Source organism: Mustela nivalis (genome assembly GCF_964662115.1).
Source record: "Mustela nivalis genome assembly, chromosome: 1".
NCBI lineage: Eukaryota > Metazoa > Chordata > Mammalia > Carnivora > Mustelidae > Mustela > Mustela nivalis.
In genome coordinates, this window is record NC_139020.1 from 181,539,071 (window position 1) to 181,554,545 (window position 15,475).

A 15,475-nucleotide genomic window follows, 5' to 3' on the forward strand; every position below is an offset into this window, starting at 1 on the left:
TATTTCCCAGTTATGGCATAAGGAAAGCATCAAAGCTAAAGGTAAGACTTTTAAGCAAGAGCATAAAATTGGAAAACTTCTCAGTATATACATTTTACCAATTAAAGTGGATAGCAATCAGCTGGTGTCTATTTATGTTCTTAGAAGGGTGGAGAGAGTAGAAAACACTTAGGCTTTGTTGAGAGGAAAAACCCGAGATCTAAGCTCTACTCCTCAGGAAATGATTTATCAGGTAACTTAGTTCATCTCTCTGAGCACAAATACCTCTTTTGTAAAATGGGCATTAAACCTAAATTATAGAACCAATGAAAGAATATGACATATAAATGTAATATATATAAAATATGAAAGGGCTAAATTCCATCAATAGGTGAATAGACTAACAAATTATATCTTTACAATGGAATGCTTCTCAGCAATAAACGGAATAAACTATTGATGCACAAAACAACATGATTCATCTCAAAATAATTATGCTGGACTAAGAACAAACAGTACACACTGCAGGGTTCTATTTATGTAAAATTCTAGAAAATACAAAATAATCTATTGTGACAGAAAGCCCATACGGGATTGCTTGAGGATGGGGAAATCAGGAGAGGCAGCATTGATGGACAAGAAAGGGAAACTTCTGGGGAAATGGAGATACACATTATCTTGATGGCTGAGATGGTTACATGAGTGTACACACATGTCAGATCTTATCACACTTACACTTTAAATATGTGCCACTTATTTTATCTACTTATACCTTGATAATTCTGTTAACAAAAATAGTGTTAATGACACAGTAGATTCTCAGTAAATGTAATAATTCCTTCTCTACATGTGTGTTTATATGAACTTGACTCAACTGGTTTGGGGTTGCTGGGTGATGGACATGGGGAAGGGTGTGCGCTATGGCGAGTGCTGTGAATTGTGTAAGACTGACCTGGACCCCTGAAACAAATAACACATTATATGTAAATTTAAAAAAAGAAAAGAAAAACTTGTTTGGGGTTAAGTTTGTTGAGTCCAAATGAGTTGAGGCTATACAGAATTGACGTTTATTATTCTGTCTGCTCATCACCACTTTCTTCTTCACGTAACAGGATCTTCCCTTTTTCAGTAAACAGCTTTTTCTTGGCTCAAAAACATGGTTCTCCTGGGGAGTTGCCAATCACAGAGAAGCAACATTTTAGCTGCTCAGGAATGCATGTACTGCTGACATCACCAGTCAAAGCTGTGTGCCCAATCCCCAACTTCCCTGGGCTAGGCTGCAAATAGCTGGTTCTTCAGAGGTTTGCTCTTGGGCTACTAGGGCTCCCTCACCTCTAGGGAGGCAGAGCTTAAAATATCTAGATTATATTCCCTCATTGACCTGTGGTCAATGACTAGTGTGCAGCTCTAAAAACCCTGCTCCCCTCCTTCAAGATGGGAACAAACTCTGGTCCACAAATATGCTCTAGAGCTGGAAATTTGAGCTGGGAGATGAGGACTCTCTTTCAACTAATCAAGAGAGGTTAAGATATGATACTAGAGCTCTGAGTACCTAAATTCCTCATCTTATTTAAAAAAAAAAAAAAAAGTGTTTTGAAAGAAGTCAAGCTGAGAGAAATTCAGACCAGCAATGAAGAAAAGAGACAGACTCCTCATGATGTTTGGGTCCATGATGCCAGTTATCTTAAAGAAGGGGTACTCTTTCCTTCTGGGGTGTTTTATCTTAGCCAATAAATACCATGGGCTTGGCTTCAGTTTCTATCTCTTACAACAAAAGGAATCCTGACTAAGACCCCTGGTACACAGTCAAACCAGGCCTTTCTGCTCTTACTATGTGAAATTAGTCAGATGGACAAGTTAGGATGAATTGGATCAAACAACTGAATTGCTTTTATCTAATTAGGCAACAGAAAGGACCCCATGTTGAACTTTCAAAATTATAGCTTTCAGAACTGGGGCTCAAATAGGTTTCACTTTTTTTTTTCTGTTTTAGAAATACAACTTGTATTTTAACTTATAATTGAAATGCCAATAGAGTATTACCCCCACCTTAAAAGACCACCAGAGACGTGAGTCAAAGCCAATCAGCAAGGGTCGCAGCCTCCTGCTCCTTCATAATCAAATACTTTATAATAAATCCTTACTTTCATGTCAGTAGTTTTTAGTAATTTGATCTCATTTCCTTTAGAATATCAAACTCTCCCTCTGAGCTGACTGAGGTTTTCCCCACACCAGGAAATTCTTTCTGACACCAGCTGGGTGTGTCCCACCGATTCAATTCAATCCAATTCAATTCAGTTCTATTCAATTCTGATACTGACCAGAGTGCAGTCCCTACAGGTTAAGGGCTCAGGCCCACAACACTGCCCTGCCCCCCACCTCAGATGCCAATCATAAATCCTGGGATGTCACCAGTACTTCTGAACAACCAGTTCTAAATCAGAGGTTCCCATGACCTTCTTTCTGAGTTTGGTTATTTGCTAGAACAGCTCACAGAACTCAGGGAAATATTTACTTATATCTTCAATATATTATGCAATAAAGGATGTGAAAAAGGAGACGCATGAATAGGCAGATACAGAGATACACAGGGTGAGGTGAAGAAGGGTCCTGAACATAGGAGCTTCTGTCCCCATGGAGTTGGGGTGTGCCCCTCTCCAGCATGTAGTGATGTTTACCAACCCGGACATTCCTTGAACCCAGGACTATTGGGATTTTTATGGAGAGATTTATCACATAGACCTGGTCAATCAGTCACTCAATCTCCAGCACTTTCCCCTTCCCAGAAGATGGGAGGTGGGCTGAAAGTTCCAAGCTTCCAATCATGGTTTAGTCTTTCCAGTGACCTGCCGCCATCTTGAGGCTATCTGGAGCCCACCAAGAGTTGCCTCACTGGAACAAGAGATGTCCTTATAACCCAGAGAATTCCAAGGGTTTTGGAGCTCTGTGCCTGGAATTGGGACAGAGACCAACATATTTTTTCTGTTGTTTTATAGACCCACACATCAAACACCCCCACAACCCACTGATCAGGAAAAGATGCTGCAGGTGGAAATACCTGTTATTGACCTGGAAGAGATTTGGGGCCAGAATCATGCAAAATAATTGCCATTATTCATGAAATTATTAGGACATTCTGCAATTCTTTTTTTTTTTTTAAAGATTTTTATTTATTTATTTGACAGAGAAAAAGATCACAAATAGACAGAGAGGCAGGCAGAGAGAGAGGGGGAAGCAGGCTCCCTGCTGAGCAGAGAGCCTGATGCGGGGCTCGATCCCAGGACCCTGAGATCATGACCTGAGCCGAAAGCAGAGGCTTAACCCACTGAGCCACCCAGGCACCCCATTCTGCAATTCTTAATTGTCCCATTCGCTTTTCCTGTCAAAGGCATGAGGAACTCACCTATCCACTCAGGCAAGTAGAAATCATGTGAAATTATGGACTTTTGCCAGCACATCTCTAAATAATCAAGGTCTTGGAAAAACATTATGTTGAGTCATACTTTCCAGAAAAGAGGCATGTAGCGAAGAGCAATATTAAATTATATTCTATTTTCAAAGTTTTACTTTGAAACTCCAGACTCTTGGAAGGCAAAAATATGACCTATGTCAATAAATTGGGACACTTTTTAGAAAGATTACAGATATAGATGTGACAACACACAATTAATTATTGGGAATTCTGAGACTGCTTTCAAAAGAAATCCTGATTGATAGTTTGATCTAAAACATTAAAGTAATGAAGAAGGCTGCTAACCTTGTGATCAAGTGAATTTGTATATTGGGTCCCCCAAAACAGATACTTACCACAGCAGTCCTGCCAACATCACAAATAAACCGAAGTCAGCCTGCTCTTAGGAGAAATATGTCCCTGTCAGGGAATTTAACACATACCAACACAATCCTCCAACTCAACTTTAGTTAGCTTACATTTCCCAAGAAAGTGGGACCTGCTAGCCTCCTAGCAAACCAAGCCCAATTCCATGTCGCCTCTGCTAATGCTGTGTAAAGCTCACTCTTGCCCTAAACCCTTCCAGAAAAACGTGTTACTGCTTGTGAGGCACTATATTCCCCTAATTCATGGATTGTTTCCCTTTGAGTAAAGGAAATCAAACTCATTACTAAATTCAGTTTTGTCATTTGGCTTAAAAACCGTCAGATCTAGGGGTGTCTGCATGGCTAAGTCAGTTAGGCATCTGACTCTTAATATTGGCCTGGGTCATGATCTCAGGGTTATGAGACTGAGCCCATTGCTGGACTCTGCACTAAACCTGGAGACTGCCTGAGATTCTCTCTCCCCCTCTCCCACTTCCCCCCCTGCCCCAAATGAAAATATATAAATCTTTAAAAAAATTAAACAACCAGGTCTACATTTAAACCCTGGCTCTGCCATTTACTAGCTGCCTGTTTCGGTTTTCTCAATAGCTTCACGATAAACACCATGGATGTGGCAATCACATTGGTCATAGTCACCACTACATTTAAAGAGAGTAATAAGTAACAGTGATAACCATAAGAGACAACAGTTTCGATCACTTTCTATTTGCCAGAGGCAGAGCCCAGTAAGCAAACACTTAACCTTAACCTCACTGTTAAAGTGCAGTTATTATGCCTATCTTATGAATGGACAAATTTAGGCTTAGACCTCAAGCAACTTACCTGAGTCACACATATGGGGTGTGAATGAAGTGGAAAAAAAAAAAAAAAAGAATGTTGCAATTAAGAGCAGTGGGTGGGGTTAGGCGGAGAAGGGAAGAGGGGAGAGGATTACTAAAGGGAAATCTCACTAAAATAAAATTGGGAGGGTGGCAGGGAGAGCTTTCCTGCCCTACCACTACCTGTCAATTGCAGATCAAACCAGAAGAGATAGACTTTTCTCAGGATACTACTTGAGGTACTACTTTGCTACTCCAGCAGGAGAAAGAAAGGCTGTTCTCTGGCCCTGGCAAAAGCCCAGCTAATGAAAGCCGTCACAACTCAGCCAATGAGAAGCCACTAGACTTCTTACACCCAGTTCACTTCAATGGATTTTTTGTTTATAATAGCCTCCCAGGTCCTTTCCTCCATGAGTGTTCCTCCCTTTTGTTTGGTGAACTTGCTTATGATTTTTGCTCTAGCTCCATTGTCCTGGATTGCAACTCTCAGCTATTCATGAATAACCACCCCCCCATGCCTTTTTTTTGGGGGGGGGGGTTGGTAAACTAACTAGTGGTTTTATTTTTAAAGTTAAGGATAAGAACAAAGAAAAGGGAGGGGAAGAGAGGGCAACCAGGAAGAAGGATGAGAGGGAGGGAATAATGAGGAAAAAAAGTAAATGACAAGGGAAAGGAAGAGAGAAGCATCACAGGGCTGTGGTGAGTTCTACTTGAGACAGGTAAAACAAGTTCAATGTGCAAGTTATTATCCCATCATAGTATTAATACACATCAGTACTCCTTGGGAATTGTTAATATCAGTGGCATAACCTATTGTAAATAAGGCAATATAAAACAAAGCAAATTAATAATAATCACGTGGTCTGTTATTTATTGAAATTATAGGCAAATGCATTCTCCTAACTCAGTCAGAGACACAGCACTGAAATCTTTTGTCTGTTGAGCAAAGAGGATGGATGTGCTCTAACAGGGGAAATGTCACAAGCATATTCTCCTATAGACATGACACTCACTTTCAACGATCTAGTAATTTCACCACATTTGCTTCACTGACCCCTTTCCTTCTCTTTCTGCTTTTCTGTTGTTGAAATAAAACCTGGTCATTGTAGGGCGCTTGGGTGGCTCAGTTGGTTAAACAACTGCCTTTGGCTCAGGTCATGATTTTGGAGTCCTGGGATCGAGTCCTGCATTGGGCTTCCAGCTCCACGGGGAGTCTACTTCTACTTCTGACCTTCACCCCTCTCATGCTCTTTCTCACTGTCTCTCTGGCAAATAAATTAAAAAAAAAAAATAAATAAAAAAAACCCTGGTCATTGTGGTATTTCACCTTTAAATACCTCAATATGCATGTCTTTTAAATGATCAGTTTCTGTCATAATCATAGTCTCAGCTTAGTGTCCCCCCAAAAGGAGCTAAAACAGGGACTTGGGTATGAATTGTTATTTTGGGAACTGATAAGAGTGGAACCAAGGAGGAGGCAAAGTCAATCCAAGGGTGTACCTATGGGCACCTGGGCTTAATTCTGTCGAGAACCCTCTGAGGAACTGTAGAATCTCATTCCAATTGTGTATCAAGTGACTGAAATGGGGAGTGTTTATCCCCGGACTCCCATGCCTTGCTCAAGGATGCCCCATGGGGTGGGTGTTAACACTCTTACACTCCCAGGTATACGATGGAATTCTTCAGACCCAACTAGCATGGGTGGCACGTTTCTCACAGATGTCCTTCAGGAGGCAACAGAGTCGATCAGAAAGTGAGAGATCTGTGGTGCAGTTTAGGGGAGATGCCACAGGGGAGTTGCAGAGTTTTACCTGTACAACTCTGCTCACAACAACAAGGGCTAGAGTGAACACGGAGCTGGGGAGGCCAGAGCCAGGACCTAGGGAAGACATGCCTGACACAACTAGAAACGCCATTGGCACAGCTAATCACATTCATTCTAATGCTGTGAGATCATCTAAAGCCAGGCCAAAATCAGATTCTCCCAAATGACCCAAAGAGGTCTTTTTACAGTTGCTTTGGTCTGATTAAGATCCAAACAAGCATCATAAATTATGTCCTTAATTAGTTAAGCTTATGTTCTTAAATCTCGCTCACTCTAGAACAGTCCTCCTTCACCTTTTCAAATGCCATTGATTTACACACACAAAAACCGTATCTGTTGTCCTAAGACAAAATGTTCCACATTTCCTCATTAGAGAGGCCTTCTATATTACTTCTTTATCTCTAATATTCCTATAAATGACCATAAACTCTATAGTCTTCATTAAATCCAAATACCTTTAGTGGCAAGAAAACATTGTAAGTGATGCCACGTGCTTCAAAGTGCATGCCAGTTGAAGACACATGCAGTGGAATGAATGGTAGCATCCCCAAAAAGTTATGTCCACCTCCAAATGCCAGAGCTTGTGAATAGCACTTTATATGGCCAAAGAAGTGATTAATTGAAAGATCTGAAGAAGAACATTCTCTAGGTTACCTTGTGTGTATACTTAGGCAGAGGAAGTTTGGGGATAGCCACATAAATTCTAGTGAAGATGGAGCAGAGATTGGAGTGCTGTGGCCGCTAGCCCAGGAACCCCAGGGCAGCCTCCAGAAGCTGGAAGAGGCCTGGAATGAATTCTTCCCTTGGGTCCCCGGAGGGAGAAGAGCAGTGCTGGATTTCAGACTTCTAGCCTTGAGAATTCCGAGATGGTAAATTTTAGGGACGTAGGGATGGAACAGCCCGATGCCTTCATTGCCAAGTTCACCACAAACTTTCCTATGAATAGGTGCATTCACTAATGAGTGTGACCCGCATTAATTACTATTTAAGGGTAATGGAGTGGCGATTTCTGGACTCCTTCTTTCCTTCCTGCTTTATAAAGAGTTCTTTGCAGAGATGGACTTTTCATTAGCATTTTGGGTTCTTTGCTTATTTTAAAATGCAACTCATGCAGGAAACACTAAGGGTAGATATTTCATTCTCTCCTTTGATTTATTTATTTATTTTTGGATAGATTTTATTTACTTCCTTGAGAGAGAGAGAGAGAATGGGCAGAAGTGGGTAGAGGGGCAGAGGGAGAAGCAGACTTTCTGTTGAACAGGCAGAAGGACCCTGGACTTGAGCCCAGCACCCGGGGACCATGACCTGAGTGGAAGGCATAGGCTTAACTGACTGAGCCACCCAGGGGCCTCACATTCCTCCCTTTTCATTGCTAAACTCCCTAGTAAGGAACTGTCCATGATAGCATTTTTTTTTTTTTTTAAATTTTAAGTCTTTAATTTTAAAAGAACAGCTTTAGGTTCACAGCCGAATTCAGTGTAAGGTACAGAGATTTCCCTTAATACCACCACTCCCCTCCCCCCATACACTCACACTCAAAGGCCTAGCCTCTCTCACTGGTCATTACCCTCCACCAGAGTGGTGTACTTTGTTACAGTGGACACATCAACACATGGTCTATCATATTTGTACATTGACACATCATTATCATGGAAAGTCCTTAGTTTAAATTAAAATTCACTCTAGGTGTTGGATGTTCTATAGGTTTGCATGAATACATACTCAGATGTATTCACCATTAGGGCATCATAAAGAGCAGTTTCATTGCCCTAAAAATCCTGTGTTTTGCTTATTCGTGAGAGTCATTTAATCCTTATTTGCATCATCGTCAATACCAATCTACTTTTCCCACTACACTCTAAACTTTGCGAGCGCAGAAAATCTGTGAACCTTCCTCACCGCCTACTCTGCGGGGCCTGCCCCAGGGAAGGAGCACCCCTGACGTACTTTTCATCAAGTCTTAGGATCCCTAAGAAATCCCAGAGCCCCAAGAAGAATGCAGAGCCAGGGAAACCACTTCGCCTTTCTCTCTGATCACAAAGAGGGGCGGGGCCGGGCGCAGGGGGCCGGGCGCTGGGGCGCAAGGGGGGGCCCGGTGGGGGCCGGTCGGGCCCGCCCCTCTCCTCCCTCGCGCCTCCTCCCTCCCCGACCTCCGCGGCCCGCGCGCACTGGGCTCCCCCGCGCCGGGTTTCCTGGTTAAGATGGCGTCCCCCGCAGCAGCGCAGGCCCGGAAACTTCTGCGAGACCTGATGCTTCGGCCCCCGCTGCTGGCGGCCAGGTCTCAGGTGAGCGCGCCCCGCGGCAGGAGCCCCGCCGCCCTCCTCGCCGCCGCCTCTTCCCTCCTGGCGGCGAGGGCGCGGCGGTGCGGGCGCTGCACCCCTGGAAGCGACGCACGGAGCGGCGCCCGGGAGCACCGGGGGACTCCCTAGTCCTCCCCTCGGGTGTGGCTCCGGGGTCCAGGGGAGGCGACGCTGAGTCCTCAGCAGGGCTGTCGTCGGTTTCCCGGGCTCACGTGGAGAGCGCCGGCACGGCACCTGGCGCCGAGTGGCCAGTCAAGAAGTTCCTTGGGCCGGGTTTTGGAGTCCTGAGGTTTTATTATCTGCTTTGTCAGTGGAGCTTTGGGAACGGCTTGACCCTTGAGCGCGTTTGTTAGGCCACGTGATGAATATTGCTAGAAAGGAACCCAGCCTGGTTGGTATGAGCAGCTCACCTCCCTGAGGAACTGTCTACAGGGGGACTGCTTTGGCACACTTCGGGACGCTTGAGTTGGTGAAGTGCGGGGGTCAAGGAGAAAAGTGGGAGATGCGCTCCCTTCTTTCAAAGAGCCGTCCGCCCCGTCTCAAGCACGACCTAGCATTGGCCCTGGCCACTTTCTTCTCCTTTATGGAGAATAGAAACCTAGGGGAGCCTGGTTGGATGCTGAATAGCTCGCTGCTGTTCAAGCTTGGCTTCCAGTGGATTTTACCTTCTCCAGAACGGTGAGAGTCGAAGTATTCAGAAGCCCTCTGGGGAGTTTTGAGTTGGTGATGACTCTTGGAGAAATCACTCAACTGCTCAATTTCTGATTCTCTGTAAATAACCTCTTTCCCCTTTGAACGAAAGGGCAGTGTGGGGCTGAGCCACAGAGAGCAAGGTCCTTGTTCATTTTTCCATTTTTAATGTATGAGAGGCAAATTATCACTCATGCAAATTTAACCAGGATATGCATAGTATAGTTTTTAGAAAAAAATAAAAAGATAGCTACTAATGATTTTTTGAGTTACTCTAAGCTTTGGCTAATTATAACACATGCAAGGTTTTTTTTTTTTTTTTTTTTCCCAGCCTTCTCTTTTCATTTCCTGACTTCTCATTTCTCTGTTTTTGTTAATGTAAATTTAAAAGGTGCTAATACGTATTACTGTAATATCCTTAATAGGCACTTGACAGTATGGTGAGATAGCAAAAGGAATGGCAGGTTTGTCTAATTAAAATCACTAATAACTATTGTAATAGAGTCAGGAGAATACCTCCAGGTGATCAAGTCCTATTCATTATTTAAGTGTTACAAAAAACAAGAACTGTGGCGCTAACTCTGAGTATAGACTTGACTTGATGAGAAACATGGGGCCCAGGGCAGTGAAAACTCGAGCAAAGCAAGTAATTGTGCAGAGAAACTGAAGTGTTCAGCTGACGTGTGATTGGGCTTCCTGCCTAACCAAGAAATGAAAGCCTGAATACAGCACTCTAGGGAATCTGGTTGGGGATGGTTAGCTTTGGTTCCGTAAGAAGACTAGGTGAAAGGATCCATTACCTCACCCCATCTAGTAGCCTTGATTTACATTCCTTGCGGCCTATGTGTTATCCCGTAAATATATGGTTTCAAAGATGAGGATTTTTTTTGTTGTTGTTTAAGTTGGGAACAGTAGATAGTGTCCAAGCCACTATCTTGCAAGCTGGACATTAGCAAGCATCTAGTCCGACCAACTCATTTCACTGGTGTAAAAAAATCAAGGCCTGAAGAAGTTTAATGACTTGTTCAAGGTTATTTTTTGTGGCAGAGTAGTTTAAGTTCCTATTACACCAGGCTGTTGCTTGGTGAGTATAGGCTTCCTCATGAAAGTGCATTATGTCAGTATTTAGTTTAGTCTGCATGCCAAATAGGAACTATATCACATCCAAGTTCTAGAACTACTGACACACGTTCATTATTTCTATTTAAACATTCTAGAATTGACAATAATAGCTGAGCATAATAGCTCATGACGTGTAAGGAACTTTTCAAATTCTTGGATAGTTCTATCTACTCCATCTGAGTCTCCTTTGATGTTGTGCCTACCTATTCCCTTGACTGTGCAAACATTACAATGCACATGACCCCCACCCTTTTCCCCACAAAACCTAAAAATCCTAAGTGTCTAGAAATCTGTTGCCATTCTTGACTCAGACCTACTTTGTATTGGACCTTTGGGCAAGTTGTTATGTGTACGGAGGTAAAAGGTCCTGTTTCTGCTTTAGAGAAGTAACTTTAACCACTCAGAAAGATACCCCTAGAATGATACTTTACTTACCACCTCCCATAGTTAAGTTTAACATTTGACACTTATTCCCAAGGTTTCATGTCATTGACATTTTCTGTTTCCTCTGCTCTTGGCTTCAGTGTTTTGACTTATGACTGATGTTATATTTTTAGAGGGCCCCTTTAGCCACTTATTTTACATACATTTTTTATTCAGTCTACACGGTGAACAGGATTCTTCTAGGTGCTGATATTTAGGGTTAGTGAATAAAGCAGGCAGAGTACATGACCACATCATACTTTATTTTCATAGGGGTGGGGAAGGGTTTGACTTTTCATACACAAACAGTAAAATGATTTCTAGCCAGGGACAAAGGCAAAGAAGAGAATTAAATAGGATCATAGGATGGAGAATTACAAGCTTAGCTAAGAAGATGAGTGTTGATTAGATGGTCAAGGGAAACTCAGTTTGACAAAGTGGGGTTTTTAGTTTTGTTTTGGCCCAATTTTTTTATTGCAGTATAACACATGTATTAAAAATGTACATATTATAAGTGAACAGCTTGATGGGTTCTCACAAATTGAACATGCCCAGGTCACCAGAACCAGATAAAAAAAAAAAAAAGCTCTTCATTTAGTAGTAACCCAGAGGGCCCCCTCATGTTCCTACTCGTCGCTACCTCCACCCTGGAAAGGATAACCAGTGCCCAGACTTACACCACCATTCCACGGTCTTGTTCCTTTTTGTACTTTCTGTAAATGGAATTGCACAGTTTGGACTCACATTCTTAACATTATGTTTATGAGATCCTGGAGGTGACTTTTGACGTTTGAGCTGAGAATTTAGTAACGAAAATTAGCCAGCCAGGTGAAACTCTGGGCAAGAGTGTATAGGGCAGAGAAGAGAGCAAGTGCAAAGACCTTGAGGTGGGTGTGAGCTCAGCATGTTCAAGTAGTTAAAGAGGGGAACATGGTGGTCCTAATAGGCATCTGAGGTAGGTAGGGGCCAGATCAGGTGGGGATTTGCAGTGTCTGATAAGGAACTTGAAAGAGCCTAGAGTGGTTAAGTGACTTGCCCAAATTATTTGGCTTGTAAAAAATAGTTGGTCTGAACCCCAGTCCTGGTTGCTGAAAACAAGGCATTTAATCACTGTACTGTGTACTTCTTATTATAGACCTAGTCTGGCTTTGAAACTTTTAAAGAGAATGTTCTGTGAACTCAGCACCCCAGTCAAGATCTAACCCCTATTAGGGCTCTTTTCACAGATAAAGGACATGTTCCCATGTCCAGACTAGCCAGCTAGGAGAACAGGGTTTTGCGTTACATGGCAGGGTGATACAGCAAGGCACGGCCACGGTGGACACACGGACTGACACAGAGCCCATTGCGTAGGTCATGTCTTAGGGGAAATCTTGGTCGAGGGCACAGAGTTTAAATAGCTCATGATAATTCTAAACCTGGTATTGTTGCCTCTTCTGTACATTTTCCCTCTCATAATGGCAGGGTGAAGTTCACAGAGCTGCCCTGTTGTGAGAGGAGCACAGACACTGTGGGAAACACTATCAGGTCCGCACGTGCAGAATCATCGTGTGGTTGTCTGTGAAGCCCAGAGCTGCTGTCCGGGAACTGAGAGAGGAGGGCATAATGTTGGACGCGTCTGCTTAGACGCACACTCCTGCTGTTGTATACTTCAAAATGGATGGCTCCAGCTCAATTTTCTCCTCTTTCAGGAAGTAGGAGAAGAAAGATGGATGTGTGGCTTTTAGAAGTGAAGGCCGAAAGATTCTGGGCAAGTCCTTATCAGCTAAATGAGGCTGTGGAGGCTGCGTTGGAAGTTGTGACTCACCTATATGTGCCTTCTTGCCTCAAAGAATAAGTATTTTTTTTTTTTAAAGATGAAGTACAGCTGCAATTTCTGCTGTTAGAAAAGGAAATCTATCTCAGATAATTTAGAAGCTAAACTATTGACCTTCTGTGTGGGGAAGACCGTTGAGTGTCCCAAATGGGTTTTATTTACTGTAAATGAAACTTACCTTTTACCGGCCAGTGATGGAGTGCACACACCCTGAGTAGTGAGAATTTTGCTGCCCCCGTATCCTAGCTTAGTTCTGTAGGCACAATGCCCAGAAAGTCCCTGAAATAATATCTCAGATCTTGGGGAGGAAGAGAGATTATGTAAGTAGCCTCAGATCATTTAGGCTTCAATTCTCTTTACTACTCAGTGTGGAATTGTCACTTGATTTATCGCTTTCTGTTACTCGATGGAAATGTTTTGCCTGGAGAACTTGAGACACTTGTACACATTTGAGCAAATGGTAAAATCAATATACTAATGAAATTTTGGGAAATAATACTCAAGTTAGTCTGGTGAAGAAGATGGAGATGCGGAGGGCATTCCCGGTGGAGGGGGCTGCATGCAAAGACAGAGGGCAGAGAGAAGGTGGGGAGATCAGAGGACTCATTGCCCCTAGCCTGGTTCCGAGAAGGGAAAGAAAGGCAGGTGAGAAACTGAAGCGGAGGGCTGACGGTCATCTTTTAGGCAAATGAGGAAAGAGGATAGGCTGTAGAAAGCGTAGAACTCAGCGTGCATACAACTCCATGACCAAAAAACTTGCCATTTAGTTCATTTTCTGAGCACTTAGGCTGTGCCCAGTGCCATTTAGTGTAAGCTCCCTGAGGTTGGAAACTATATTGATTTAGTTCTTCCCTGTAAATTCAGTGCTTAAGAGACTGCTGGATATAGAGGTGCACCTCATTAATGAACACTGTGTGACTGAGTGAATGCAGAAAGGAGATGCAGGGGCCTGCCTTCAGGGGGCTTAGAGTTTGGTGGCAAAATTGGCATGTAAGCCAGTAATTATACCAGGGGTTGTAGCTGCAATAGAGCTGTGTTGCTGGTCTTCAAAGGCACTACTTCTTCCTGCATTGGGGCACCTGCTGTGCCCTCCCCTCTGACTCGCCATTCCCTCTGATCTCAGGCGGTGTTCCCTTCTTCCACTCGCCTCTCCAACTCAATGTTAAATCTTCAGACCAGGGGCACCTGGTGGCTCAGTGGGTTAAAGCCTCTGCCTTCGGCTCAGGTCTTGTTCCCAGGGTTGTGGGATCGAGCCCCACATCGGGCTTTCTGCTCAGCGGGGAGCCTGCTTCTGCCTCTCTGTCTACTTGTGATCTCTAACTGTCAAATAAATAAATAAAGTCTTTAAAAAAAAAAAAAATCTTCAGACCAGACTTTCTCAGTGCCCACAGGTTATTTTATCTGATTCTCCCTCACGCTGGGGATTATTCTCTGCCCCTTTCTTGCTTTATTTAGCAGTTTATAACACTTTACCTGGCGGTTTACTCTGTGTGTGTGTTTGTGTATTTATTTATGGTCAGTCTTCCTCGTTCTCCTCCAAGGAAAGCTTGTAAGCTCTGTGAGGCCAGGGATTTTCTTACACACCCCAGTTTCCCTGGCTGGCCTGACTAGGTCTGCAATAAGATTTCATGGTCCCAGTGAGTGGGTGGGGTACTCAGAGAGTAGCCAGAGGCAGGTAAAGTAACAGAAGTGGAGTGATGATGCTGATCATTGAGTCAGGAGAGGAAGGAAGGGGATGTAGAAAGTCTGCTTGGGAGAGGGCTTTCATAATAGGACTGTTCATTCCATATGTGCCCGAGACCCAGGCGGAGTGATGGCGCCGCATTATTTCTTTAAGCCTTGCAACAACCTGCAGAGAGGGTTGTACTGTCTTCGTGATACCTGTAAGGGAACGGGCGTCCAGAGGTCACAGAGTCATCTGCTTAAAATCACAGTGCCCGGGAGTCACCGGTCTCATGCTGACAAGCCACTTAGGCTGTTGAAACATTAAGCTGTATTAGAGGGTCCTCTTGGGGCTAAACTGGCCGGTTGCACTGATGGCTTACATTTCCTCATCTCTTTGCCCTGAGTGGCAGGCACCTTTGGTCCTTTGGACTCATGTTGACTCAGGTGTACTAATCAGTGCTGCACGGTTGTCCTTTCCAGGCTCTTACCTGACTCTGTCCTCCCCTGCTTTAGAGTCTGGGAAACAGACTAACAGAGGAGGAAAGACTATGAATTCGGCATTCAGATAGAACTAAGTTGAAATCCTGGGTCTGCCAGGTTCTTGCTTTGCAAGTTATTGAACCTGGCTGAACCTCTATTTATTGTTCTCTGAAAAGGAATAATTTGCATAGATGGTTACAAAGAGTACATTTGACATTATAATGATATAGTTGGCTCACAATGATTAATTCTTTTGCAATGAATTTGAAGCTAAATTTACTTTCATTTTTCTTAAGCTTTATTAAGCCAGAAACATTTTCCTTTCTCAGATCTGATAAACATGTATTGTTTGCTGCCATCTCAGGGTTAGGCACCAGCTTGGTGTTTCCATATGTTTTATTTCACTTAATCCTTGCAACAACCATATGAGAGAGCAGTGATTATTTTTCAGTTTGCATCTGGGGAACTTGAGGCTCAGAGAATCCAAGGCCTGCCTCCTGGGCTCCAGCTGTTCATTACT

General features: G+C 43.4%; 1 protein-coding gene across 1 annotated transcript in view; it reads left to right on the forward strand.

The window, feature by feature from the left end:
- Positions 1–8,644: 8,644 nt before the first annotated feature.
- SUCLG2 (succinate-CoA ligase GDP-forming subunit beta) overlaps positions 8,645–15,475 on the forward strand; it is a 184,428-nt gene continuing 177,597 nt past the window's right edge. The window contains exon 1 of the mRNA XM_082691378.1: positions 8,645–9,482. The gene's annotated coding sequence lies outside the window, so the exon portion shown is untranslated. The remainder of the gene's footprint in view (positions 9,483–15,475) is intronic.